Here is a 26934-nt window from a genome sequence, read left to right on the forward strand (position 1 = left end):
GTCTATCAAAAGGAATTATCAACATCATTGATATTTAGACTAGTTCTTACTTGTAACAATCTATTTGTCTTGATGCATGCATACTAGAAATTCCATTCTCCTTTTCTCAAAATCGAGTTCACTTTGGGCCCCATCTCCCACTTGTTTTCAAAGGAATTTGATACACTTTTCCTAGAGAGAAGAAGATGGGAATTGTAAGATAGATAGGATGTGGGAAATCTACTATGATTCAAACCCTCTTTTGAATTATAAATCTTGATGGAGTTAGAATAGTTATTGATAGAAATCATATCTTAACAATAGGCTTGCATGCTCTAACTAAGAGAGACAAGGGGTTGGGACTTAGTAAGAGAATATGAATTAGTAAGAGATAGTGAGAGAGAAAGATTAGAAGTTAAAATGTGTGTGTGTGTGTGTGTGTGTGAGAGAGAGAGAGAGAGAGAGAGAGAGAGAGAGAGAGAGAGAGAGAGAGAGAGAGAGAGAGAGAGAGAGAGAGAGAAGTTAGGAGTTAGGAGTTAGTAAGAGGGGGGTAGGGCTTAGTCAGAGAGACAAAGGTTAAGGATTTAAAGTGATATATATATATATATATATATATATATATATATATATATATAGAGAGAGAGAGAGAGAGAGAGAGAGAGAGGTTGGGGGTTAGTGAGATAATGAGATAAGTTCTAGGAATTAGTAAGTGAGAGATCATGAGCTAGTAAGAGAAATTTTAGGAGTTCATGTGTGTGTAAGAGAGAGACGGGGGGTTTACGGGTGAGTTGAAGAGAGAGAGAGAGATTAAGGATTATGAGATACATAGAGAGAGGTTAGGAGTTAGTAAGACAATGAGAGAGGTTGGGAGTTAGTATACGAGATAGATAGATTGGGATATAACACGATGTGTGTGCGTGTGTGTGTGCGCACGCGCGCGCGTGAGAGAGAGAGAGAGAGAGAGAGAGAGAGAGAGAGAGAGAGAGAGAGAGAGATGATTCTACTCTTATCTACCTATTTGCTCCATGTTTAGAAAATGTAGATTGCCTATTTTAGACAATGTTTGATTTAAATGGATGGAAAAAAAAAATTTGATGTCCTATAAATTACTTTAGTTCCATTATGTTATAGATCTCTTCAATATCTTATTAGAACATGGTCCATGATGATCCAGAGGAGGTTGAAAAAAGAAGAAATGGGAAAATACCAAAATCTATTTTTCCAGTATTTTCTATGTTCTAGTATTTCACATGAAGGCCTTTAGAGAATTTATGGGCCTTCAAAGCATCCAATAGTTGTGTCTCTTGAAATAAGGAGATATACAATATGATTATCTTTCCAATAGTGTAAGCAACATACATTTTCAAGCTATGTACTAAAAGTTATGACTTCTATAAGTAGATGTAAAATTTGGAATAGTTTTAAAATAGATTTCATAGTTTTAAAATATTTTATTATGTAATAAACCTTATGTGAACTGTTCATTTCTTTTCAAAAGGGTGTTGGTGGCCCTTAAATTCATCAAATATTGTATAAACTTGAGTTTTGAATGAAATGAACTACTTTTGGCTTGCATAATCTGTTGTACTAAAATTGTGCCCTTCACATTAGAATAACAATACCACAAGTTTCACACCAAGTGTTGTAATTTGAAATCATAACTTAGATCAATATCTTTCCAACACATTTTGAACAGAGTCAATCAGACTCTGAATGTGAAAGTTGTGACTTCCAAAGTAGAACCTGTTTTTATTTCTTCAAAACTTGATCGGATTTTGGAGAATAAATTTTTACTTCTTCAAAACCCCATTGGGTTTCAAAATATAATGCAAGTGCATGTTTTGCAATAAAAACCCAAAACCTAGAAATTAATTTAGGTTATGGGTTTGTGGAAGGCAATTAGGAATAGGGAAAATGATGCAAATGATTACAAAGGCCCTTAGATTCTAAAACTATTAATGCTTTAGATTGTTCTAAATAGAAGGAAAATACAATAAGAAAGCTAGAAAGATGAAGAGATTGATGATTGTGGAAATTGATGAAATCCCCATGTTGATAACATTAGGTAAAAAAATTTCTAGTGTTTAATCAAGACTTTTATTTCATAAGTTATAATGACTCCTATTCTTAATTGTGAGCATTCTAATTTCATTAGAGGGATTCATTTCACATTTAGATATGACTAGTAGAACATTTACTAACAATAATGATTAGAATAATTTTTGTAGTGAGCCAAAATTTGTAGATGTTGATTAGATTGGGTATTTTATGGAGACACCCTATCCAATAAATATTTGGAAATGGATGGAGTTGAGTAGTTCTTCAGATGACATAGATGGAACTATTTTTTTCTTGTAGATTGCAAAGTTCTCTTTTAGTACAACTTGTTTCAATAGATATTGGGCCCACTACCTTCCATAGAGTTTTCACACCCATTCAATACAGAGAGGATCAATAAATGCAAAGGATTGCACGAGGTTGATGGAATACATTATATAGGGACTTTTTAAAAAATTCTAGCTAAATCTAAATGAAGTCATGATACAAGAATGGAAATAAAAAGAATGCTTTAAGTTCATGTAAAAACACATGTAAAGGACAATATTTATGCATAAGAACTTATCATTAAAGGTGTAGCTCAAAATACTTAAAAGTTGAGAAATGGTTTTTTGCCTTATAAGACTTGAACTCAACATGTATGCAAAACACATTGCGATCCAAATGAAAATGAATGAAAAATTGAAGTCATAGTTTCCTCAATGCAACTCCTCTACTTGTTGTTCTCTATCATTTTAGTGTCCAGACTAGTCGAGGGTCTTGTGTATTTGAAGGGAGAGAGAATCTCTTATGTGCAAACAAAATAGTCAAGAAAATAGAAGTTAAGACAAAGTAACAAATAAGAGGAAATTAAAAGAAAAAAATTATCTAGTTGTAAACTGTAAAAAATAAGAGGGTATCGTCAACTTTAAAATTAGGTAGTATAAAAATAAAAATTGCCAAATTTCATGAGCTGACTATGGCAATAGGAAAATCAATGTTTTTGTATTATGATATTCTCTCAAAATTTATATGTTTTATTTTATTCAAATATTCAAGATACAACCAATATACAACTTTAAAGGGCATGCCTTCATCCAAATTGAGTACCTAATTCAAGTGCCTTTGGGTTTTCCATATCACACCAGTAACAACACATCTATGGCCACTCATTCATAGAATCCTAAGATGGCCACTCATTAATAAAAAGCCTTAAGATGGCCTCTCATTAATAGAAACCCTAAGAAATGAAAAAATATGAGACAAATGTAGAAACCTTAGGGTGTCCTTAAAAAAATATTAAAACTATCCCTACTCTTACACTATGCTCACAAATCCTACCATGAACGACTTCACACCAGGTCTATAGGAATGTCTGACTAATAAATTTTAGTTGTTAATTGATTATCATAGTTGAAGAAAACATGCCTAATTTTATTTTCAAAATAAAGTCATCCAGGTGGGATTACAAGGGTCACATTGGTTATTAAATTAGTACTATTTACTTTGCTAACTAATTTAAAATTTTGAAAGATTAAATCTAGGAAGTTCATTTGGGTGGGGAGAGGAGAAATGGTATATGCACATGGACAAGTTATTTATAGTGAAAACTCTTAAAAGGTTTGTTGCCCAAACAAGAACATGGGAAAAAGAATTCAGATAAAATAATGCTAAAATACAAAAGTTGCTTTTCCAACAAAATGGGTATTAAAAAACACCCTAAGAGAAGCCCTTGAAAATCTTCATAGAATCCCTCCCAATTTAGCTACAAATTATTTTGATTTCATATAATTCTTACTCAATTTTGACAATTTGTCATCAACTTGCTTCATCTTCACAACCATAACCTAAATTTTCCCTGCAGAAGTTGAATCAACAACAAAAACATGCACTGCACCATGATACCCCAAACCCTATTCCAAGGATCTTGGTGGTGGATTTACTAATAGAGGCACACTATCTAGTAGCAAAATGTCTCTAATGATTTGATGAAAAAGGATCCCCTATTAAACATAACCACTCGTTAGCTCATTAACTTCGATACTAGAAATCTCAACTCTCCATTAATGTCTTTTTGCATAACACCATTATTCACTATAATATTTGGGGTCATTTTTTAATGGAAAACTGTTGCAATTGTTTGTAGGGCATGTTTAGAAAGGACATGGAGTTGAAGCCCAAAATATATTCTAGAAAATGCAATGGGAAGGGGTTAAATCTGATAGGCACACCTTTATGACCTTGGGTGTTTTGAGGATTCAAAACATTGTACTTTTCTCTATTTGAAACATGCAATATCATTGCTTCCTACAATTTTTCTATTCCATAATATAGAATAGGGGTTCCTAATAATTCCCCTCTTGACCTATCATGTCATGACTATTATTGTCAATGAGGGTTTTGAAACAAACTCAACATTTTTGAAATATATATGAAAACTTTGGCATCACTCCTCAACTCCTGTTGTATTTTTTAAATTTCAGTATTGACTCGACTAATGTCATGATTTTGGTGATAAAATTGGGATTACATCACAATTCCTAATAGCATTTGAAATTGATTGTGAGTTTGAAAATAATTGGCTATCAAAAGAGTCTTAGGGGTGATGAGTTGAATTTTTTTCCAGATATTTACTACAATTGTAAGTTAAAAACAAAATTGAATTATTGTGTGATGTGATTGAAAGAGTAATAGAGGATAAACACAATATAACAATCAGTTTGAAAAAAAACCAAACAAATAATCATGGTCTTTAAAATAAGAACTATGAAAATATTAGTAGTAGGCAAGCAACTACATGAATTCTAATTACCATTTAAGACTTGGGGCAAAAGATATTGCTTTAGCAAGTGGAGAGCTTGTAAGAAGGGCACTTCCACCATATTTGATGCATCAAAGAGTGATTAAGTTGTTAGCTTACTTGAATTTGGACTTATGGACAAGTCTAAAGAAAGATGTTGCTTCTTTTCTAGTAAAATGCTTAGAGTATCAAAGAATGTAGAATGACTAGTGTGTTATTTTGGAGGTGAGATATGTTCACTATCATTCATTTGATCAAACTTAATTTATAAGGCCTTGTTTCAGCATTATCTATGAAGATATCTCATCTCCAAGTGGAAGGGGACTCTCTTATTATTATTCAGGCCTGTATTAAGAGACAAATTCAATGTAGAAGTCTAGGACAAGCTAAAATAGGCTTGGCGCCTAATCGATGATTTTGAAAATTGCATCGTCAATCATACTTATCGTGAAGGTAACCAATTGGCTGACTACCTCTCAAATTTAGGATGTGATGGTAAAGATCTAGACTGTTGGGATCCAACTACACTAGCGAAGCTATACCCAAATTTATTGGATATCATTTACAAGGAATCAAGTTTATCATGATTTTTCATTTGGCACTCTCCAGGGTAACAGGGGTAGTCGTCATTTTTAATAGGAAGTAGATTATGGCATAAAGTTCTTGACACAATCATGTGGTATGTCAGTAGATGAAGATGCTGGTAGTGATTTTGAACCAGTTGGAGATGCTCCAGAATATGAGGCTATTGTTGAGGATGGGGTTGACGATCATATTGCAGCAGACTGATTCTTTTCAGTATAAATGATACTTTTGGCATGATTTGTGCTTCAGAAATATCTGATGGTAAACTAGACTTAGAAAATAATATAATTGCAAGACTAAGAGAAATGGTTTCTATTCAAGGAGACCTAACACAAAGAATTGCAGCCTACATGGTTGAGGGTCTTGTTGTATGCATAGCATCTTCAGGACAAGGGTTATATCATGCTTTGAAATGTAAAGAACCACCAAATACTGACAACTTCTCTGCAATGAAGATATTATTTGAAGTTTGTCCGTGTTTCAAACTTGGGTTCATGACAGCCAATGGAGCGATTTTTGAAGCCTTCAGTGAGGAGCAGAAAGTGCATATTATAGATTTTGATATTGGGCAAGGATGGTAAAGTCTCTCAATCCTAAAGTGGTCACTGTAGTGGAACAAGAGGTAAATACTAATACTGCACCTTTCTTGCCTCGGTTTGTGGAAGCTTTAAACTATTATTCAGCAGTCTTTGAATCTTTGGATACTTCAATTCCAAGGAATAGTAGAGACTAGATGAATGTTGAAAAGCATTGCCTCACCTGAGATATTTTCAACATAGTTGCTTATAAAGAAGCAGACAAAATTGAGAGGTATGAGTTAGCTGGAAAATGGAGGGCCAGACTGATGATGGCAGGTTTCAGTAGGTATCCACTCAGTGCCTCTATGAATGACACAGTCAAGTCACAACTACAATCATATTGCAGTAGCTACAAACTTAAGGAAGAAGGGGGAGCTCTATATTTTGGATGGCTAGGCAGAATTCTCATTGCAGCATCCGCTTGACATTAAGATACTAGTAACTTATTATTGTTCTTGTACAAAATATTCTTATTATGATTTATAGACAACATTGCAGAGGTTGCATATGTCTTTGGCATTGACATTGATCATTAATTTATATCAGACAACTGTGCACAACAGTACCAATCTTTTGATGGGAGCATTGAACCTGGCATCAAGAAAACATTTCCTTTGCTCTATTGTGCAATCAGAGAAAGTATTAGGGAAGGCATTTACATATAATAAATATTTATCATGATGCTGATGCTTGTAAAAGTTAGTGATGGAGATATAAGTTTCTAAATAGTCAAGACTAGAAAGTACTATTTAATTGGGGCAATCAATGACGAGATCTAAGAAATCTACATTGTCACAAGCATACAGTCCTCTCTTTCTAATGGATTTAGAATGGAATATAGAAAATTGATGATTTCTCCTCCATTCTTAAGGGTCAGAATGTGAAAACTTATACGGCATCTAGTCATCACCAAAATTCTATCAAGGTTCAAGAGAATAACACAACCAAGTAATGATATCCTTAGAATAAACCACCACAGTACATAGTGTTGGGTTGAACACCTCAAGGTGTGCAACCAGGAGGGCCTCATCCTCCTCTTGCTCCACATCCATCAATTGCTTCATCAAGTCAACAAATGTTTCAGTAGATGCAACATTTCTTCATCACTACAACAAAAACGACATCAAATGATTCCTCAGCTTATTGGAAAATCAAAAAATTTCAGTTGGAAAGGTGAAGAAAATGCTTAAAATGACGAGGTGACTAGTATGGTATGCAATTTTTTGAGAAAGATCTTATCTATTGTGGAGATTTTAATACATTGATGTGTAGTCTTCTGAGACCATGACCACCTTGACATTTTGTATGGAATCTCTAGGTATTTTTGTATTGGGTGACGAGTTCGGGTTTTCTTTCAGGTTCTTTCCCAAATGAACCCTTGAACCTATTTTTATTTTAATAATATATATAGTGGCTCTATCCATTTTTTTTTTAAATAAATATTTTTTTTTTTGGCAAAATATCCTAGAATCAATAACAAAGCATTCATTTGTATACCTGATGGTCATCTTTTTTTTTTTTGAATGCGGAGGAAGGGCATCAATTATCCTTATTGACTCTACTAATGCAAATATGCATATTTTTATTTGATCAAACTCAATTTCAATCAAGATTCTTGAGAAGTGCTCCAAATTTCAATAAACACACTCTCATGATTTAGTCTACACATGTGGATATGCACCATCTTTTGGATGGGAAAGACCAAAAGAATATACATTCTATGTATGTTGTTTATAACAAAAATACAATTAAGAGAATAGAAGGAAACAAAAATATCTTATAAACCAACCATATAAAGATTCATGTATGTGGATCCATACATTTCCATCTCATTTATATGCCAGGATCATATGTGATGTCATATGGAGATAGATCTCATGCCTTTATTGTAGTTTAGTCATTATGGTTTAATCCCCATAACTTACCAAAACCAAGATGACCACTGTATTGGGTTTTAAGATCACATGCTCAAAGATATCTTAGGTGATAAATAAATTTATACCATGGAGGAAACATCTTTAACACAAACATCAATCATTCTAGAATCTCCCAACATCAATTATATGACCATCTTTGCAACCATTATATAGCTCACTATCTACCATGTTCATTTTTATCATCCACTTGTGTATTCTGGAACATTTATGTACAACAAGTAGCTTTATTTCCTATAGTTGAAAGATATAACCAAAAGACAATACTATTTTTATTAATTAAAATTCCACCAACTGATTTAAATATCAACACTAGTAACCCAATTTTTTCTAATGAGACTAAAAAGAAAATAATTGATCTAAGAACATAATAGGAATTCCCTAGTGCATTGATGCAAAAGCAGGAAATGAATTGTTTAGAGATTCAAATCAAGAGCCAAATAAAACTAATAAAATATTTAACAATTATATATGAGTAAAAGAATATAGAGGAAAAAGAAATATGCATCAATTCATCACAACCAATGAGATTGACATACTAAAATCAGTCTTAGCAAGCTTCAAATGTGTTGGATCTACACATGCTCTCCTTCCTACCTCTGGCTCATAGAAGGTTACCTGCACAAATGACATAAAATTTATAACATTATTATGAAGACAAAAAAAATTGACATAGAATTCACCTAGCATCCTAGGAAAGCTCAAATCAACAATGTCTAATTTGTCCATATTTGATAGCCACATCTATAGGAACAAACTTGCATGCCTGATTTGTCACTATTTTGTAACAATTGAATTCATCTACCATTCATCAACATCAAAGATAAATTACCATGCTATAGTTCCAACAATACATCCAATTCTACAAAAAAAAAAAAAAAAAAGTTTAGAGAAAAACTTGATAACCCATAGGAAAATTATAGACTTACTCCATATTTATGAGAATAAATCTACATCCTTTTAGAAATTTGAAAACCAGCGAATAAGACACTCATTTCTTGCCTACTAAGTATCCTATCCACCATCAAAAAAATAGAATGGAAAACAAGAATCCCTGCATATTCAAGATCATCTATGCATTAATTCACACAAAGTATCATCCAAAATAACCTCTTCCTTGAGTATTTGAAAGTAGGGAGGAGAAAAAATGCATCCAACATTAGAGACCTACAAAAACAACTTTTCAAAATAATTGGTATACTATCCAACAAATTAGAATAGCCATGACAATATTTACCATAATGGCTAGATATATTCACACATGCAAGGGAAAATTAAAAAGAAACAAGTCTATCATTTGTCATTTAAAAATATGCAATGTGAAATAATGCATATATGCCCACTTATTGAATGATAGCCATGTTCAATCCCCACCTAAATTATCCTTATTCAAATCAAGGTAGAAAAATTCATTCACCATTCCCAACCTTCTCTACAAGCTTTGATATTAGAATAGCCAAAAATCAATCACAACATGCACACACAAATAAATGAATAGATACAATTATTTGTTCAGAGATAATATCATCTAAAGAAGGAAGTGATTATTTCTTTTCAAAAGGATGAAGATGGGATGATATATATCTATTCATTCTTCCATTGCCATTCCATCCAATCAATATTTTAATCTTTTATTAAAAAATGGTGCACCAAAAAATGCATGCATGTATTCATCCATTTACAACATTCAAAGTGTCTCTTTTTATTATGACTAAACAAGTAATGGAATAACCAACATTTCTATTGTATTTATTACTAATAAATGTTTTAAAGAATAAAGAGAGATAAACCTCAATTTTGGACACTAAAGTGGATATTATGACAAGATTATTGCAAGAGGCACCTTTTGTCAAGATGGCCTAAGAATGATTATATATATTTATAACCAATAAGAAATGCTAATAAATATAATATAGATTGCTTAAATTCATATGTTTTAGTAAATTATTGAATCTTATTAGTTCACCACAAGCATGACTTCAAATTGGGTTCTAACTACAAAGGTGTGATAGTCTAATTAGAGTCACCATGATTGCATAGGAAAATCTAAGCATTGGAAAGTGAATAGCTATCTAGAAAAAAGATCAAAGGTCAAGTACGTACTATTCCAAAGTGTTGTAGAGGGTATATATTTTGGAAAATTTTAAGTTGGTAGATAAACACCTATAATTTTTCACGTAGCATGTGAGCGAAGGACATCTCATCCTTATTAGTACAAGTATCAATTGTGAAGTGTATGAAATCCAGGTTGGATATCCCTACTTTTATGAAATTAATGTCATTAATGAAAAAATATTGAAATAAATATATCCATGAAAAAAATATACTCTAGAACATGTACCTTGTAACACATGTCCTTTGGTGAAGTGGGCTATCTTAGCTATCTAGGGACTATAAGATGATCAATAGAAAAAATACACCTGTTTCAACTTGAAAATGAAGGAAACAATGTTCTTAAACAATACGTGTGACAAAATATTCTTATTCATGTGGATTCTTGGGAAAAAAATATAACCAAAAAAGGTTCTATACTTGCAAAGTGACATCATTTTCCCATCTTCTGGTGCATGCCATTTTTCCCTCACATCTGAAATAAGATTTTGTCACTTTGAATTGAGAATGCACATGCAACTGCATTCCATATGCATGGACAATAGACAGAGCTGAATATAATGCACCACTTTTACCTTTATTTAATAGGTCTTTTAAGTTTTCAAAATTATAGACCATCATGACTGTTAGAACTCTAGCTACTATGGCTGAGAGAATGTCCTCAACAAGCAAGGACATAAAAAGTCTTTATTTGCATGCATGCTGAGGACATTACCCTCATTTATAAGAGTCAACGTTATAATTTTTGTAATGGTATATAACTTAAAATACCTAATTAAATACCTCTAATAAAAATACAAACCTGTTGCATTTTCCAGCTCCACCTAATGTCCTATGCATATGAATTGAGATTGCATACTGAACTATGACCTCCTTCTGCATTGCCTAAAACCAAAAGTTTGACATAGTTAGTTGTCATGCAATCATAGGTTAATGTTGAGCTTTACTTGGTTTTGAGAATAGTCTAATATTATCTACTAACCACACTAGTACATTTGGGGGTCATTTTTGACCAAAATTTTCGACGATAAGCCAATTTGGCTTGTCAAATTCTTTTTAAAAAAAAGATCCCAATAATGTTGACATTTTGATGCAAGTTAAGTTGGGCATCAAAATTTTGACATCATTAGGGATATAAAGTAAAAAATAAAGAAAGTGAAACTTCATTTGTTTATGTGATAAAGTGAGGGCACACAAGAGGGACGCTTAAGGAATAGTTTTACAACAACGTTTAAAGGTAAGGGTTTTTTGAACAACCCAATAGTTTCCTAGCCAAGACAAGTAGTTGCATTTTGTTTTAAAAAAACCATTCTTTTTTCCATTGTTGGAGTTTATATACTATCAAATCAGGAAGATATTACATTTGTTTTGTTTCCTATTCCACTATAGTGGCCATATTTGAGTTTTGGACAAGCAATTATCCTACAATGGTGAGTTTTGTGCTATGGGCATTTTATCACTGTCATTTTGTCAAAATGTTGGAGGGAAAGAATTAGAAAATACCTTGATGCACAATGGCCTACAAATATTCACTAACATATTCAATAAGAAGCTACATTAGGTTCCACTAATTCATTTTCAAGAGAACAATGAACTAGAGCTTAAAAAATGTGACAAATTCATCATCCAAAAATATATGGATATCCGATAGCCAACAAATATCAACCAACCATTTTCTCCCATTTATAATTTTAATTTACGCTTAAGAGATTGAAAATAGTTTTAAGATAAAATTATCTATTATCTTTGGAAAAAAAATTTGAATCATAATAGATTTAGGAATGCAAGTAATATACCCCTCATAGAGACCCCAATGATAAGGCAAGTGGGTTGTCTTAGCATGAAGTACTTTCTTCATTTCCTCTCTATTTAGATAAGTCACTATCTTATCTCCGATGTAGAGATCAATTTCATTTATTTTATGCAAATTCTAATGAGAAATAGTAGCTAACCAAATTGAGGTGAAAAAAATAGCATCAAACAAAATATATGTTAAAATGCCTAATTAGGTTAGGTGTAGTTAAATTATTTATCTCATCATATGTATCTCTTTTTAGCTATACTGAGCAAAATTGTATCTGGGCTTTGATAGATTTTTAGTCTTATTGATTATGTTAGATGGAGTGCAAGGTTCCTTTTGAGTTTAAAGGATGATAAACAAGGTGGTGCTAAGATTTTACCATGGCATGAATCTTCCCCTTATCTCTTGATGACATTTCCTAAGTTGAAATGTTAGCTACGAATTCACCTAATGTGACATCATGTATATCAATTGCATCTCCTATATCAATTATTATATTGTTTTCATGTCATTACACGCTTGTGACCATTTATCTTTGTAGTATTCATTCAAATATCTCAAGTTGTTACACACAAATTGATCCATTAAGTATGAGCTATCTAATATTAAACCATGTGACCACATGTATTCTCCATTGTTTACACTTATCTCCAAATCCAGAAGAGGGTTCCCTATCTACAAACATCAATTTTAGAGTCCATGGTATCAATTTTATAGAAAGTTGCATACATATAGGTATCATTGAAAAAAACTAGATGGATGATTCTATAGCTTCATAGATTCTCAAGAACACTATAAATGTAACCTTCCTTTTAAGTGCCAAAAGGATTATCTAAGCTCCTGACTAATGGGTTCTTACAATGCACCACTCATACCAGATGGTTCATTTATGCAATTCAAGTTCATAGGTGATGTATTCTTGTGAATGACTAGTTATATGAATCATCTAATATCAAAGAAAGATACCTAATTATAATGTATTACAAAAATTAGACTTGATTAGTAAGGCTAGGTAGTTCAAAGTGCTTGGATATATACAATGAAAGAAGATAGGTGCATATCTACAAAGCTCTCTCCTGCTAAGTAAATCTCTACATCTTTTAGCTTAGGAAATTTCTCCAACCAACCAACCAACAAGGAAATTCAAATTGTCTTGAGCTGTAACATGATACATGCCATTGATTTGTTTTAAGCATATTTTTATAATTTGTACTATCATACTGCTACTAGGCATGTACTCTAAACATGTAGTATAATAGAAAGGGGCACATTTGTTAGAAATATAAGAGGAGTAACTAAGAGAGGAGGAGTGAATCAATTACTACTAAAATAAATCCTAGATCCCTTAGATGTCAAGTCAAATTTAGACTAATAAAACTAATTACTGCTGATACTCGGTAAGCATACCGAAATTGCTATAACTTGATAAATGCAGTGTGTGTTTAACTTTAACATATCTTAAGATGTTATCGGTAATTTATTTTTCAAGCATGAAAGAAATAACATGAATACATATGGCACCAAGATTTAATGTGGAAACTCACTTTGGAAAAAACCACCAAATGCAACTAGTTACTATTTTTCACTCTTTTGGAGTGAGCCCTATTAGGAGCCAACCCTATTAAAGGTTACAAAAAACACTATTAGGTGTGACCCTATTAAAAAATTTAATCACCCTATTAGAAGTGATCTTGCAAGAGGTCTTTAAATAATTCAAAGGAATTGCCACTTTATTAGAGGATTTACAAATGGCTATTAGACCAACTCTGTTAAGAGATTTTAGAATACTGCTACAATGGTTAAAGAGTAACAATGAAATAAAATGATTATGATGCAACTAAATTGCTGATTTTAGATCTCTATTCTAGCTTTATACTTGATCCTTCCTAATCAAATAATACTTTTATGCTCCACAAGGATACTAGCTTATCCTTCAAGTTTGCTTCCTCTCTCTTCTTTCAATTTATTCAATTTGCATATCACACACTTTGAAATCACAACTTGACCTTTTACTTATACCTTCTAGATTGTCAAGTTGGCTCAAATATAAATTAGAATAACCAATATTCATTACCTCAATTAGCTAGAATCAATAGGTAAAATAATTAAGATTTACATGCCAAAATAAGAAAATCCTTTGGTCGCTGACCTAGCTCAATAGAAACTGATTTTAAGCAATTTCCTGTGTTAACTAATAGAAGCTCGGTTAATACTGTGAACTTAAAAAATTTTTTTGGTAACTAAGTGAACTCAATTAATACTAGCACTATTCAACTTTCCCTTTGTTAACCAAGTGAGCTCAATTAACACTCTTTTCTGCATAACTTCCTTCGATGCCTGAGTGAGCTTGGTAGATACTGCCTTCTGTTCATAGTAGACTCAGGAACACTTAGCGGACTAAGAAAACTGTCTTCATTGACTAAGTGAGCTCGACATGTACTGATTGTCAACTGATATGAAATTCATGTAACATCAAAGACAACACACAATTAATCAATTGTATCCAACAATCTCCCTCTTTGGCATTGATGGCAACACAACATGTCATAGCATAATGAAATTTTGGAAACAAGACTCCCTTTGTCAGAAAGTTTCTCCATTTTGATTTTACATAGAAAACATCTCCTATAGTACTCTCCCTCAGTGAAGGAACTACTTAACTTCTTGCTTTACAAAATTTTAGAAAAATATGATAGTAAACTTCTCCCTCTTTAACAACACATGCCAAAGACAATTCTAATTAGTGCCAATTTACCTTGAGTACAAATTCATTTTCAATATGTCCTTGTCAATACTACATCAACTGATTGATCTTCAACTTAGTTCCTATTAGTGCATCACTAAACTTTATTTTGTGAGCTTCAGTTAGGGGAATGACCCCTAGCTTACCTCTTAGATACAAAAATGCATTTTTAGGTAATGGCTTTGTGAATATATCTACAATTTGTTCTTTTCTATGCACATATTCCAATTTGATTTCTTTGTCCTGAACTAATTCTCTTACAAAGTGATATTTTATAGCAATGTGTTTTTTTTTTGGAATGCATCACTAGATTCTTTGATATGTTTATTGCGCTAGTGTTATCACAATACATGACTATTGGTTCTTTGATTTTAACATTCATTCCTTCCAACAATTGTTTGAACCAAACATGTTCGAGCAATTTACTACTGTAGCCACATATTCTACTTTTTCTATGGATTAAAATGTGAAGTTTTGTTTCTTGCTTGTCCAAGATACTAGCCTTTTACCAAGAAAGAATGCTCCACCACTAGTGCTTTTCATGTCATCAAGATTTCCTACCCAATCAACATCAGTAAATACTTTTAGGTCAAGGTTGCCTCCAAGTTTGTACCATAAGCCATCATCTTCAGTACCTTTTAGATATCTCAAGATTCTTTTTATTGCCATCATGTGGTTTTCTCTTGGTTTAGCTAAGAATCTTGCCACTATCCTAACTGCTAAGGCAATATCAGACCTTATATGTACTCCATACTGTAATTTCCTAATCATTGATTTGTATAAGGTCTGATCTACTTCTTTCGAGTCATCATCTTTTGTAAGCTTAAGTCCAATACACATGGGGGTTCCAATTGGTTTTGAATCCTCCATTCCAAAATTCTTGAATAATTCTTTGATATACTTAGATTGAGTGATATAGATACCATTCTTCTTTTTTGTATTTGCAATCCAACAAAGAATTTTATTTCACCGAACATGGACATCTCAAATTATTTATTCATTTTTTTTAAGAATGCTTTGCATAAGTCATCATTTCCTGTAAATAGAGTATCATCTAGAAATATTTTCTTCCAACACAATCTTCTTATTTGGTCCTTCCTTGATATACATGCTACTATTATCATTTGTTCTTTGAAAACCAATCTACATCAAATAGTTATGTAATCTTTCATACCAGACTCTAGGAGTTTGTTTTAGACCATATAGGGCTTTGTGTAATTTTTAGACCATGTCCCTTTTGTCTAGATCAACAAAACCTTCTAGCTATTCAATGTAGACTTCCTCATCAAGAATTCCATTCAAGAATGCAGATTTAACATCCATTAGATATACTTTAAATCCTCTATGAGTTACATATGCCAGTAAAGTCCTAATACCTTCTAGTCTTGCAATAGGGGAAAAAGTTTCACCATAATCAATACCTTCTTCTTGAGAATAGCCTTTACATAACAATCTTGCTTTGTTTGTTGACACTTCCATCTTCATTTAGCTTATTTCCGAATACCCATTGTATACCAATCACATTCTTATCTTTGGGCCTAGGAACAAGAGTCCCAAGTTTTATTCTTTTTTGTCTATTCTATTTCTTCATTCATAGCATCAATCCAACTTTCATTTTCTAGTGCATCCTTAACACTTCTAGGTTCAAATTCATCAAGTAAACATGTACCTTTTAGTTTGCTTATTGCCATTGTTCCATCTAATTTGTCTCCAATGATCTGATTAGGTGTATGATGCCTTCTGACACATTTAACCAATATAGGTTCTTTGACTTTTGAATGAATTGCACTGTCTTCATTTTGAATCTCAACTTTAGGCTCAAGTCCTTCTATCTATAGCTTAGGTTCTTCAGACTCGATATGCACTAACTCGGTAGCCTCTAAAAGTGACTCGGGTCCCTATGACTTAGTTTGCAATTCCTGTAACTCGGTAACTATTGGAGACTTGGAGAGCTCATGAGATGAAATCTCCTTTTTGTTAAATGTGTTTGGCAATGTATTAGGTTCATAGTAGACAAATCTTCTATAATCGTCTAGCTCCTTTTTGCTTTCTTCTTCACTCTTTTTTGTAAACTCATCAATTCTCACATGTGCACTTTCTATGATTTTGTTAGTAGACAAATTCAAACATTTATATGCTTTACATCTACAAGAATATCCTAGAAATATACCTTCATCACCTTTTACATCAAATTTTTCTTTTCTAAATTTTTTCAAGATATAACATTTGCTACCAAATACTTTCAAATAACTCACATTGGGTTTGTAGTCATACCATAGTTCATAGGGAGTTTTGTTTGAGTCCTTCTTCAATTGAACTCAGGTCAAAGTATGAACTAAAATGCTAATAGGTTCCTTCTAGTATTTGATAGCAACATTCTTCTCAATCATTAGTGTCCTTGCACAATCCATGATGGATCTTTTTCTTCTTTTAGCTATTCCATTCCACTCAAGAGTACCAAGGGTTGATACTTGTCTTTTGATTCCTCTTTCAATGTAGAAATTGTTGAATTCATTTGAGATGAATTCACCATCTCTATCTGATCTTAATCATTTCAATCTTTTTTTAGTTCCTTTTTTTACTCTAGCTAGATACCATTTGAATTTTTCAAAAGCTTCTAATTTTTCTTTAAGATACATAACAATCATCATTCTAGAATAATCATCAACACACAGAATGAAAAAAATTTCTCCACTATAAGTTTCTATTCCAATGGGTCCACATTAATCAATATGCACAATTTCCAAGACATCTTCTGACTGATAGTTTTTGCTCTTAAAACTAGTCTTTCCCATTTTACCAATTTGACAATTTTTGCATAATCCAACATTAGGTTTCTTCAAACTAGGGATACTCTTAGTCTTTTGAGTTTTCTTATCTTGACTGTATTATCAAAGTTTACATGACATAATCTCTTGTGCCATAACTAGCTTTCTTCTACTTGAGCAATAAAACATGAGCAATCACCAAGATCAAGATAAAATAGGTTACCTTTTGCTTGTCTGATAGATCCAATCAGATTTCCTTGGTTATCCAGTAGTCTTGCTTTTCCATTCATGAATTCTACTTTGAATCCAATGTTGTTTAGTTGTGCCACACTCAGTAAATTATGTTTTAGTCCTTCAACACAATAGGCATTATCACATAGAAGTTCATTGGTTAATGAAATATGACCTTTTCCTTTTATGCAACAAGGTTCATTGTTTCCAAACCTTACACTACCTCCAGTAATATTGTTCAAAATGTTCAAACTTAGTTTTATCTCCAGTCATATGGTGAGAACATCCACTATCTATGATCCATGTGTCATTAACATGATAGACAAGTGCCATCTTATCTTCTTCATCATCAGATTCATCTTTTATAGCAATATACACTATTTCATCTTCACAGTTATCTAAATCTTTAGCAATAAAACAAGTTTTCTTACCTTTTTCTTTGTAGGATTTGTCACCTTTGAATTCCTTCTTAAATTTGTACTTGTGGCTTTTCATCTCTTCCTTGCTTTCTTTGTTTGGACATCTAGCAACAATATGACCAATTTCTTTACAAGAAAAATAGATTAATTTTTTTAAACCTTTTTACTTTCCTCTACTCCTGGAATATTTCTTTGTAAGTAGAGCTTCAACAATTTCAAGATCACTATCAAAAATTTCCTTAGTTTCTTCCTCACTTTTTGATTGATTATCTTTTATTTTCTTTCCTTTTTCTTTGAGTGAGTGTTTAGCTTCAAATGCAAACTCAATATTTTTGGAAGTAGGAACATAGTTGTCAAAGTTGTCTAGTTCAAAAGTTGTCAATCTTCCTTCTAGGGCATCCAAGCCTATCTTGTTATTTGGATCACATCACTTTTCTTGAATAGCAGATACTCTAATTGCATAGACAAGAAGCACAATTTTGAGTATTTTTCTTACAATAGTTTTTAAAAAAAAAATTATCCTCTAGATTCTCTGATTGCACTAATACTAGTCTTAATTCTTTCAACATATTTTGCAATGTTTTCATCTTCTCTCATTCTCATCTGATCAAATTGTCCTCTAAGGCTTCTTGGTTTGGATCTTCTTACATTGTCATCTCCTCCATAGATTTCTTTCAATTTGTTCCACATATCAAAAGTAGTTTTATAGTCTTTGACCTCATCAAATTCATCATAACTGAGAGCAGATGCAATATCAATCATCATGATGTTATGGTTCTTTTTCTCAGCAATATCTTCAATTGATACTGTTCCAATGAGAGATTTACATTATTCATCAAGATATTTGCATCTTGAATCACTGATGGTACCCAAATGAAGCCTCATGAGTCCTTGCCATGCTACAAAGTTGTCTTTGTTTAGCTTTGCTCAATCTCTCTTTTGTAAGACATCTTGATCTTTAGCTTAGGTCCTTGAAACCTTCTCTGCAAGCACCAAAAACTATGATACCAATTGTTGGAAATATAAGAGGAGTAATCCTTAGATGTCAAGTAAAATTTAGACTAATAAAATTGATTAATACTGATACTCGATAAGCATACAAAAATTATTGTAACTTGCTAAATGCAATGTGTGTTTCACTTTAGCAAATCTTAAGATATCAGTAATTTATTTTGCAAGCATGAAATAAATAACATGAACACATATGACACTAGAATTTAACATGGAAATCTAATTTGGGAAAAACCACCAAATGCAACTAGTTATTATTTTTCACTCTTCTAAAGTGAGCCCTGTTAGGAGCCAACCCTATTAAAGGTTACAAAACACACTATTAGGTGTGACCCTATTAAAGTTTTAATCACCCTGTTAGGAGTGGCCTTGCAAGAGGTTTTGAAACAATTCAAAAGAATTTCCACCTTGTTAGAGGATTTACAAATAGTTGTTAAACCAACTCTATTAAGAGATTTTATATCACTGCTATAATGGTTAAAGAGTAACAATGAAATGACCTGATTGTGATGCAATTGAATTGCTGATTACAGATCTCTATTCTTGCTCTATACTTGATCCTTGCTGATCAAATAATACTTTTTTGCTCCACAAGGATACCAACTTATCCTTCAAGTTTGCTTCCTCTCTCTTCTTTCAATTTATTCAATTTTCATATCACACACTTTGAAATCACAACTTGACCTTTTACTTATACCTTCCAGATTGTCAAGTCAGCTCAAATATAAATTAGAATAACCAATATTCATTACCTTAGTCAGCTAGAATCAATAGGTAAAATAATTAAGCTTTACATGCCAAAGTAAGAAAATCCTTTGGTAGCTGACCCAGCTTGGTAGAATTTGATTCTAAAGCAATTTCCTATGTTAACCAACATAAGCTCGATTAACACTATGAACTTACAAAATTTCTTTGGTAATCAAGTGAACTCTATTAATACTAGCACTGTTCAACTTTCCCTTTATTAACTGAGTGAGCTTGGTTAACACTCTTTTTTGCATAACTTCCTTTGACACCCAAGTGAGCTCGGTAAATATTGCCTTCTATTCATAGCAGACTCAGGAACACTTAGTAGACTAGGAAAATTGTCTTCACTAATGAAGTGAGCTCAACATATAGTGACTATTAACTGATATGACATTTGTGTAATATCAAAGACAACACACAATTAATCAATTGTATCCAACAACATCACTCATACCAGATTGTGTATCACTAGAATTATTGCCTACAATAGTATTGGAATATGAGAATCCCAATCCAATAAGACTATCTACATACAACATGTTTTATTCTGTCCACAAAAAGATTTATATATCAGCTACAATATTCTTGCAAGGAGAATAGAAGGTAAAGGCAAAGCATTTTCAATGTCACTTCCAAAAGGCTAGACATAAATTTAGCTATGCATTAAAGCACATGACTTTCTTTTGCATCTTCATTATATCCAAAAGTTTTAATTGATTGAACCTATTAAATTGTAGAGATTGGTTCTAATTTGGATGCTTCCTTAGTTGTATTTCTAACATCAAGCATAAATCCCTACAACCAACTATTTTTTTTGAAAGGAAAGCATTATAATATGCTATACATAACCTTAATTATTATAGGCTATGGAACCTGTTTGCACATTGGAACCATGAACTTTCAATTTAAAATTCAAGCATAAACATCATATTCATGATTTTGAAAATGAAAATTCTATAGAAATGCTTGAAAGACAACTTTGAAAAACAAAAATTGAATACAAAAATTTAATGAAATTTCTTCAAAAGCCTATTAAGGAGCAAGTAATTTGCAGATACTATTGTTGTACTTCTTTGATACCTATGACAATTTTACTCTTACACACATGATATGGTGCAGACAAGATTTTGAATAATATCTATACCAAACATGTTTTCATCAAGTAGTACATGGTAATGCGTATGTTTGCATGGCCCCTACAATCAAATCATCAAATGAGTGATTCTTGCATCTTAAGAAACAAAATAAAACCTTTTTTATATAGGTATTAGAAATAGTAAGGATTTTATATATGCATATGTATGTATATGCTATGGTGGGATGAAGACCAAACCAACAAGAGTAAGGATTTTCCCACCAAAAGGATTGCTATTTCATTCCAAATTTGTACAATACTATTCCAACCCTAGACTAGGTTGAAGATAATCAATTTATAGTTCACAACTCTTGACCTTACAACTTCATCCTTCCATGTTTGATCAAAATAATGATCTAACTATTACAGTTCCAGATTGCAAGAAAAATTGCAAAAAGTTGCATGACAACTTTTATTGCATTCTTTGCACAATTTTTACAGTTTTTACACAAATTTCAAATAAAAGACTCCACATGTCTTCAAAACTATACCAGAATATGCAAAAAGATTATAAAACATAAAAATGGATATTTTTGGTCAACTCACAATGTTTGACCAATTGTTGACCAAAATTTAACTTGCCTATAACCTTGTTACAACATGTAAACAACTTGCCTAAATGCATATTTGAGATTGTCTAAACTATCTTGTGTCAACTTGGATGCTTATTGATCACCTTCTATCCTTCATGGTGTTTGACCACCTTATTTAGGACCTAGGCCCCTTGCACCAAGATCTAGGAGTTCATTGCAGTGCCCTTTTGATTGATGTATATGTATGTATGTATGTATATGCATATGTGTGTGTGTGTGTGTGTGTGTGTGTGTGGGTATGTGCACCAAGTTGTGGTGCCAAAAAGGTGACACCATTTTTTTTTCTTCTAATTTTCAATAGCACGCACACACTATGGCTTGGGTAACCCAAGCCATAGCGTATACGTGCTATAGTGCGTACATGCTATAGCGCGTACATGCTTTAAAAAAAACCCAAATTTTATAAATGGGCTACATACCCATAGCCCATTCATTTTAACCCTTTTTTGCTACTTCTCCTCGCTACAATGCATACACAAATTGCATTCAAATAAGTTTTATGCCACCTACCTTTCCAATATGCCTCCTCGTCATCAAAGATTGAGATTACGAGCACGTCATATGTTATCTATCTTTATTTTTTCATTGTTTGATATGTTTTTTATATTGTTTTGTAGGTTTTTTTTCAATTTTTTAAAAATTTGTTTATTTATTTAGATTTCAATTGATTTCTTATTAGGAAATGTCAATAAAGAACTAGCAAATCCCCAAGAAGGTCAAAACCAAAACCCTCAAGATGATCAAAACCAAAACCCAACACAAGAAGAAGAACAAATTCCACAACCTGAACCAATTGCAAGAACTCCTCTTGGCACACAAGAAAATATAATAAATGAAATAGAAGGAGGCAAGAATGAATTAGAAGGACTCATTGGTTAGTTGAAACATTGTGGACAAACCAATCCAATGAGAGCTCAATTGGCATCGTCCCTCGAATCCATTAAGACCCACATAGCTAATGTTAGTGGTTAGTTAGATGTTTGGTGGGTTAAGAGGGAAGAACAAAAAAGATATTATGCAAATAAATTATCATATCAAGATGTTAAGAAATAAGATATACCAAAAGGTAGAATATGTGCATTATTTAGAAAACATGGTGAACAAGATACTATTAGAGAGGGTACTAAATGGTTCCCCATCCATTGGTGCATACACGATGCTATTAGAAATAATTTTTGGGATAGATGGTGGATGGTTTTTGATGCCCTTCCTTGAAATGATCACAAGGTCCCCATGTATTTCTTAAGGAAATTGTATTATGAGTTTGTCCTTGGGGAAATCCCCAGTTATTTTGATATATTAGACTCTCAAGGTAGAGGTGGGGGGTCATCATTTGAGAGGTTGGGGGCATGTCATGGCCCTAATGTAGTTAGCGCACCTGTGGTCAAGACATAAGGTGAACATGTGACTATTCCTTTAGTTGTGAAGGAACATGTAGAGGCCAATTCTCTAGGGACTATTAGAGCTTTGACACAGTCCCTCATTCATTGCACAAGTCCATTAGTTGAGGAGGAGCCTTTTGCACATCATGCAGATCCTTATGCACATTTGGCAGTCATGTTGAAGATGGTGTGGATGATGGGCTAGTGACTGATTGATTCCTAAATGAGACATGTGGTATTGACACACAAGTAAATTACAATTATAATAAATTAGTTTGATCACATTTCATATGTATAGTGAATGAATAATTAATTAGCATGTATTGACTTTGTTCAAAATTCAGGGTTAAAGTGTTGGTAGGCCTAGTAGCGATCCCCTGGCCCCATTTTTTGTCCCCTCGATGAGTCTAGAGGTATGTATCAATTTGATCATTTAAACGAATACATATATTTATTAAGTAATCATTTGAAGGATTGACAAAAAAAATTATGCATGTGCATTAGTTCTCTACAAGACCGTCGACATTTGCTACAGACTTTGAGCCTAGATGCAACACAAGCTTCATAGAGGTACATTTGTTTCATGTTAATTTAATTCATTTGATAATATTTGTTTCATGTTTCATGTTACATTTAATGTGTATTGTATGACATGTATCTCTTGACATCGGAGACTCCTCCTCATCTCTGGCAGTTCATTGATCATGGAGTGGCTACAGTTATGGCTAGTTCATAGCCATTGACTAAGGTATGAAAGAATTTTCTTGGTTTTAGTTGTTGTTTATAATAGTTAGTATTGAAATCTCTAATGTTATTTATAAGTGATTATATTTATTCAATTGTTGTAGGGTCTTGTCACACCTGATCATCCACGAGCCTTCGAGGTGGACTTGCAGAGTGATTATATGATGGTGGTAAGAAAATAATTAATTTTGTGTGTACATATATTTGATTTCAATGTATAATAATTATTGATTCATATCTACTTTTTTTGTATCAACTCAAGTTAGAGAAGAGCCTCAACAAGAGGACAAGCAAGCATGTGAGGAGGACCACATCATTGCCACCGTCTCCCTCCACACGACAACCGAAGGCCTCTAGAGATTTGTTTCCTTCCCCTCGTGGGAAGGAGAAGATATAGTTGATAGACATGTACTTACATAGGCATCAACAAAGATATATGTTGGATTTTATGTCAATGGACATATTCAATATACATTTGATGTATATATGACATTTTGTATTTGATGTATGACATTTATTTGATGCATGACATTATTACACATATGAAATTATTAGTTAATATATGATATGTTTGTTCATGTATGACATTATTGGTTATCATAATATATTATGCATTTGTTAATGTACATGGCATTATTGGTTTTCATTTTATATGATATGTTTATTCATGTATCACATTAAATTCAATACCTAATTAGTTTGAAACTTTGATAGAATATTGATTAAGAATAAACTTTATCACTGTTTAAGCATAAGTTTATCATTTCCAATATGTCATCATCACATGATTTATGATCTTGTTCATGTTTAAAGTTTTCCTTCTCTATCATTTGTCTATCAAGCTTAATTCAATACCTAATCAATTTGAATTTTTGATACAATATTGATCAGCAATAAACTTTATCAGTGTTAAAGCCATAAATTTATCATTTTCAATTTATGTCATTGTCATATTGATTTATGATCTTCTTGTTCATGTTTAAAGCCTGCTTTCTATGTTATGCATCTAAATATTTATCATAAATTATTATTACAAACATATAACAAATTTGAAACTAAAAACAATACATTACATTAATTCCAAGGTTTAGTTATGATGTAGAGCCTAATAGGATTCTAAAGGTTTCATTAATTTCATATGTTAGATCTGCCCTCATAGAATACCAATTGTAATGGTCACTCACATGTATTCCAATGCATATATTTCCCTGTATGCACAATCCATCAATGTTGTACCTTATAGAAGATATAATTTTATAGGTAGAATTACTTAATCTTGTACTACACTAGATAAGATGTTCTCTATTATGCATAATGTTTAGCTATAACATTGTTTATAAGAGTGTTTCAAGTTGGGAACCACTTCAACATCCTTTGCATGGTTTAGAGGTAATGACATTATGGCAAAGGCTTATGCAAGGGAATGAGCCTCATGATTTTGGCATTTACATAGAAGCAAAACTTGCTTCTTCAACTCCTTACACTCAACTCTTCATTGAAGTTAATCTTATAGTACTGAGAATAGCTACTACAAATTCTTGGGAGCCAAGGGACCCTAAACCTATGCTACATTTTCTAGAGACATAGGAGAAGTTACTACATGCTTCAATACTTCATAACATTCTGGATCATATAGTGATGCCCAAATTAATAACAATAGTAGACACTTGGGATCCTCGCAGGAAGACTATGCCAATACATGCATGGTTACATCCTTGGCTTCCATTTTTGGGCTACCGTATGGAGCCTTTATATCCAACCATTCATTATAAGTTGGGGAATTTACACGTAGGTTTCTTATGGCTCATTAAGTGCATCATTCTTGAGATTTTACTTCAACCCAAGATCATGTCATATTTTCCATATTTTTCCTTATTTATGAGTTGGGGATGGGAGTGTCAATAATGTCATGAAGTCCTCCAAAAGTATCCCTAAAAAACTTTTAACTAGCTTGGTCTCATTTAATGGCTATCGATCAACAATTGGAAGCTCGACATGAATCTGTTAACCAATCCAAATGAATTTGACCAACTAAATATATATAAGTAACACTTTCTTATGATTATAAAATGATTAAAATTACACACAAGTATTTGTTTTAGTTTTATTCTATTTAGTATTGATACTAACTTTTTGTACCAGTGAAACAAATAATAAAGAAATCAATTCAACAATATGTGATTTCTAAAACAACTTCTTAGGATGAAACATTAAAGAAAATAATTCCTTATTAACAAACTAATATATATAATTTATATGGTAGGTCTAGTCATCAATAGTTTTTCATCATTTTTTAAAGAATTGTAAAGTATTTATATGTGTTGCCAAATGGTAAGAATTACCTTTGAAAAAGTTAACCACAATTCAAATGTGCTACAAAATCAGTAGAAACAAATGAAATCAATTTTGAACTACATAAAGGAAAGACAGAGAAATTTAACTTCTAATTCTCTATCTAAATGCAAAGAGCTATTATCATTCATTCATTATGTTTGAGCATATCAAAATATTATCCTAGAAACAACAATATGATCCATCCCATAGCAACTTGTGGACTCAGACTTGTTGCAATTAAGGAGGAGAAGAACTTTGAAGAGGAATACTTTTATGGCATCATGTTGAGACAATTATGATGCAACTAGTTCTTAGTTCTTTGAATCTAGACTATCTTGGCGTTTCACCAATGCTAAATACAACCCACCTTTAGCCCTAATGTGAGTGGAAAAGACAACCTCACATTTTTTATGAGAATTGGACAAACATGCTCCCACAAAATTTCCCAACTTCCACCCCAAAACTGGATGAATATTTTTAATGCTACACTTATGTTGATTCCCAAGATAATAGGATTCCCAAGATTTAATGAAATATTAATGAAGCAAAGATCTAACTACTACAAAGGTTTAAAAAGTTGTTCATCACACTCACTATTGTTGCCTTGAATATTTTTCTTTGATCTCATTCCTTCATAATGCCCTTACCTTATGCATTGATTATCATTAATGTTGTCTCTATAGTGATGTAAAATAGTGATGCATTGATTATTCCTTCATAAACCCTCATAATGATGCAAAATAGTGATCTCTATCATTCCTTTCATAGTTTTGACACAATCTTATAAACCTATGGCACATTAGAACATGTGCCATATTAAGCCTACCTCTAATAAACCCTTAAGATTGTGAGTTATGACGAGGAGGAAAAGTTATGAGCCCTTTATAATCTTATCCTTCTACACATCACACCATGTTTTCTCCATGATATTTTCAATGAGAGGGAGATAAATAGAAACTTATGAACTCTTGTAAACCCCTTAATGTTTCATTATCTTTGTT

The 26934-nt window shown here is 32.3% G+C and overlaps 1 pseudogene; it reads left to right on the forward strand.

Annotated features, from left to right (window-relative positions):
- Nucleotides 1-5634: 5634 nt before the first annotated feature.
- LOC149546252 (scarecrow-like protein 1 pseudogene) lies at nt 5635-6404 on the forward strand (annotated as a pseudogene).
- Nucleotides 6405-26934: the final 20530 nt, after the last annotated feature.

The sequence above is a fragment of the Cupressus sempervirens genome, chromosome 7, assembly GCF_028749045.1.
Source record: "Cupressus sempervirens isolate cs-2001-9-10 chromosome 7, ASM2874904v1, whole genome shotgun sequence".
NCBI classification, from domain to species: Eukaryota; Viridiplantae; Streptophyta; class Pinopsida; order Cupressales; family Cupressaceae; genus Cupressus; species Cupressus sempervirens.